This window comes from Camarhynchus parvulus, chromosome 3 (assembly GCF_901933205.1).
Source record: "Camarhynchus parvulus chromosome 3, STF_HiC, whole genome shotgun sequence".
Lineage (NCBI taxonomy): Eukaryota > Metazoa > Chordata > Aves > Passeriformes > Thraupidae > Camarhynchus > Camarhynchus parvulus.
Window position 1 is genome coordinate 56,493,254 of NC_044573.1, and position 4,610 is coordinate 56,497,863.

Sequence of the window (4,610 nt, forward strand, 5' to 3'; positions counted from 1 at the left end):
ACCTTGTATTTATTTCTGTATCTATTTAAGACTTTTGTTTATCGTTTTGTTAGGATTTACATTTGTGTGGGAAGGATTTAAATGGTAGTGCTTGTTTAGATGACCTTGAGGAGGAGAGGATGACTATTTTAACCTGTCCTCCTGTGCCCCTGAAGAATCTGGACCAACAGAAGTTACGATGGCTGAAGAAGGAGGGCACTGATCAGGGTGACTCTTTCCCTGGTTGAGAGGGATGGAAATGAGCAGGGATGGAAATGTGCATCAGCAGAACATCTCTCTGGTCTGATTGTCATCCACAGGGACCCTTTTCAACAAGTGTCCTTCTTCCCTCCCTGTTCAAGGGCTTTCTGAAATGTGGAAGCAGTCCTCTTCACCTTTCCAGGGCTTTATGTAGGTGTCGGTCCCTGCACAGGGCATTAGCTCTGCAGGACAGACTGTCCTGCTGCCCATTGGTGCCTTTCCCAAGCACAGCTGGGGTTCATGTGACACCCCTCATCTCCCCAAGGGAAGGGCTTCTGCCTGCTCTCCTCTGTTGAGTGCTTTTTACAACACCTCTTTCAAGACCATGCTGATTTTTCCTTTGCAATCATGCTCTCTGCCCATCCCTACAAACCAAATTCCTTCACCCTCACCAGTGCAAAGATGACCTGCAATTTCTGCATTCTGTTCATTATCACTATTTGTCATCTTTCTGTCTTGTGGATAATTTTTTTGGGTTCTTGACAGAGATGTCAAGCTGTCTTGGGCAGGGATGGGCCAGGAGCTTTGGTTATGAAGGGGGGTAAGCGTTAATTGGTCCTTTGAAGCTGACATGTAGCAGAATAACTCTGGCTCTGTAGCAGATTCCAGGGACAGACTGCCTTTCCTTTCTCCTGTGTGACCTTAATCAAGAATTTTGTCCTGGCCACTGACTGGTGAACAATTCACTGCTTGCAGGGAAGGACTTGAATAGATGTGGCATTCAAAAGGTATCCTGTTACCAACAGTAAAATAAATAAAAGAAAGTCAGTGAGATGCTGTAAAGGACCTTATAAGCTCACAAAAAAACATGTTTGGCACAAGCAACTATAGGACTGAGTTTGGAAGGCTCATACCACAAATCAGTAGCACTATGGTACAGTCAGTGAAAATGAATGATCACTGCTCCAGTCTCACCATCCTAGGAGCCCAGGAGGATTTCCTATGGTGAGGAATATATTGTGCTCTTCAGCAATTCCGAACTCTCCCTGCCTTTTCCCAGCAACTGCCTTTATCACCAGCCCTTCTGGAGGAAAACAGGACCTTTAATAATGCCAGCCTAATGTTTGAACACTTTAGGCAGTTAGTGATAAAGGCCTGTCTTTCAAGGCTGTTTCTAACTTACTCTGAGGCATAGCAAAGGTCAAAGGTATGCTTAGCAAAAGTCAGTAATGACTTAGAGATATGAAATTAAATTAATATCTCACAATATATATGGCTAATCTAGAAGACAACACACAAAACTGGAGATACTGCTACAAGGAGAAAACTTCTCCTAGACAATACAATCTTCTGTAGATAGCTGAAGATGATGGCCCAAGGCTGGCTGGCAGACACGAGCCCTGAACTGGAAGCTATGGACTTGCACTGGCCAGATGCTGTGTCTCAGTGAGACCCCCAGCTACAAAACTGAGCCCAGCCAGCCCCTACTGAAGGCACCTTGGAGAACCAGGGTGAAGTGATCACATGTGATGCTGGGTGAGCTGAACCACCCTCTTCCATTTAGTGTTTCTTCTTTGTGTGTGTGTTTTTTTTTTAGTTGGTGTCTTAAACACTAGCAGCTTTAGAAAGATTGCAGAGATCTTTTAAAGCTACAGCTTTCCAAATAAATGTGAATAATATTTGACAGCTTCTTCAGCTTGTGAACAGCTAAAATGCATTGAGAAATGAGAGACGCAAAGACTTGTTTCCTCCTTTCAGATTATGCTTTGTTTTGCATAGCATTATGTGTTGATCAAAAGATAATGTAAGTGATAAGTTTCAGTAGGTAAAATGGCTTGCGGCGGTGTCAGAAGTTTGAACATATTTATTTCTTAAAAATTTGTTTTGTAAAGGACAGCATAAAAAAGCCTATGCATATGTTTTGACTTCTAATCTAGTAGTGCTAAGCAACTTCAGGTGGAGTTTGTATTTGGTCATTGCTTTTGTGCTAACTCTTATCCCTAACAGGGATTTTGTACGTTGAAAAACCCTTCCATCTCTGTGAGACTTTGTGTTGCCTCCTGAAGGTGTAGTGGGTGTGTAACACGGTGCATGACCAGCAGCCTGGTAATGGTGGGGTTACACTCTTGTGGGCGAGAGATGACAGAGGAGGTGGTGGTACCAGATGAACAGCTTCAGTGAGGGAGAACCCCAAGCAAAACCAGCTGCATGGAGGTGGATGCGCTTGGGCAAGCAGACCACAGGACAGGCTGCTTGTTAAAAAAAAAAAGTTATTCTAAATTCATACGTGCCTCAAACTGCTTAATACTTACCGGAAAGTCCTACCAGCTTCTCAGGAAGCACAGCAGTGTTCTCCTAAGATGCATGTGTTGACACCAAAATGGCTGTTGTGACCAGCTCACTCAGTGAGAGGCACCTCTTCACTGAGGGCCTGAACTCTGTCAGCTATAATTGTCCTGCACATGTGTCCTCCAGAGGCACAGTGAGAGATGTGAGGTACTCAAGAGATAAAGTGTCACTGTACCATCACCACAGGCACGCAAACAATGTGTCCTCAGAAACCCAACTGTGTTTTTCCTGTTGGCAAAGAATTTTCTTGGACCAACAAACAGATGGAAGTGCTATTTGGGGTCAAATGTGCCACTGCCACTACATGTGCTGGATTACTTTATCCAGTCTGTGCAAAGGGTTACCACAAAAAGTGACAATTTTTATTGCCCTTGACAGTCTTGCAGAAGGGAAGGATCACCACTGGCACTGTTTGAAGCGTTATGAGGTGGGACTTCTGTGGCCCCTCAGGCATATCCAGGCATTTCTAGCCAGCTTGGCAAGGAGAGCAGGGCCAATGGTTTCTCTGTCTATAAGCCAGGGATTAATCATGCCTTCAAGAGTTCACATCTGAAGAGCTTAACAAATCAAAGCCCAAGCTGCAACACAGAATTTCTGTTGTCAGGGAAGAACTGTACAAATCTCTTGGCTGGCTTAATGACCAAAGTGGATATATATGGAAAATATGCAGGATGGTATTTGTGCTCAGTGGATCCCTCTGACCAGACAGGTGGGTGGTGTGTGCCTTATCAGAGCTGCTCCTGCTCAGGAAGGCAATGCCCTGAGATGATTTCCTCTCCCAGAATCAGACTCCAGATGTAGAAGCTTCAGAAATCACCCTGCCACTTAACTATGCTTAATAGTTCTCATCTCCCTTTAAGGCACTGGCAGAAAAAACCAAACCAAACCAAAACTCCTAGGATGCAACACATCCTTTCTGCATGTGCAAGCTTGCAAAAAAAATAAAGAAAATTTTAAAATGACATGCAGATTGGCTTGTCTGGGAGTGCAGAAAATGGACAGGACAAATCCCACCCCAGGAAGTAGCTGTGTTGCTTGGAATAGCCTCAGCACACCCTGGGGATGCCAGAAGGACCCCGTGCAGAGCTGGGGGTCTCCAGATGCCTGTAGGGAGCTCCCTGCTTTCTCTGCCAGAGAGGGAGGATGTAAGCAGGAGTTCATAGTCAGCAATTGCTTCACTTTGGCTAGCATGAGTCAAGATTTCCCTGGAAAGGATTTCAAAAGGTTTAAGTTTACACTCCCTATAACCACATGTGTACATCATCTTCTTTTAGAGGAGAAAAATGTACATCTAACAATTATTTAGTCAGATGATGTTATACAAATAAATAAATGGGTACTATGGCTATACAATTTTATAATATGTAGATGCATTGTCACTATTTGTGGTACCTATTGATAGCTGTTTTCTTTTATTTTCTTTACTAGGGACTAACTTCAGGATGAGGCTGTTTTTTTATTCACTGTTTTATATCTTTGATGCAACATTTATACCTTTGTGACACATGTTTTTCCTTGATGATAAAAAATATGAAAACACAAATCAAAGGTGTTTCCTTCCTTTTTTTCCCATCCCATGTATTTAATGCTATCAGATATAACTAATAAAACTTCACAGGCATATAAGATATGTACTGTGAGATTCTTCTTTGGTTCGTAGCATCAAATTGGTAATAGATTCAGGCAACTCATAGAAAATAAAAAGTATTCTCATTTCTTCACATGTTAGAAGCAGAACATCTTGAAAATGAGGACCTTAAAAGAAAACATCATTGTAGAGCTTAAAAAAAATTTAAATGCAGGTGTCCAGTTACAGTTAAGGTTGGAATTTTCAACATGTATTTCAGAGGTGGGTAGGTCTATTGTCAGACATAGCAAACAAACTATAGAACATATAGAAACAGGGTAAGAGACTGTCAGCTGGGCTTCTTGGCAATGACTACTAATTTATAGCAATTTAAAATGGATGATCATATTTATTTTGCTTTCTTATGAATGATTGTAGCTTTAATATTGCACTTGGAATCTTGTATTTCTGACGTGCATGCTGCTTTCCAGGAGAGGGCAGTCCATACCCAGGA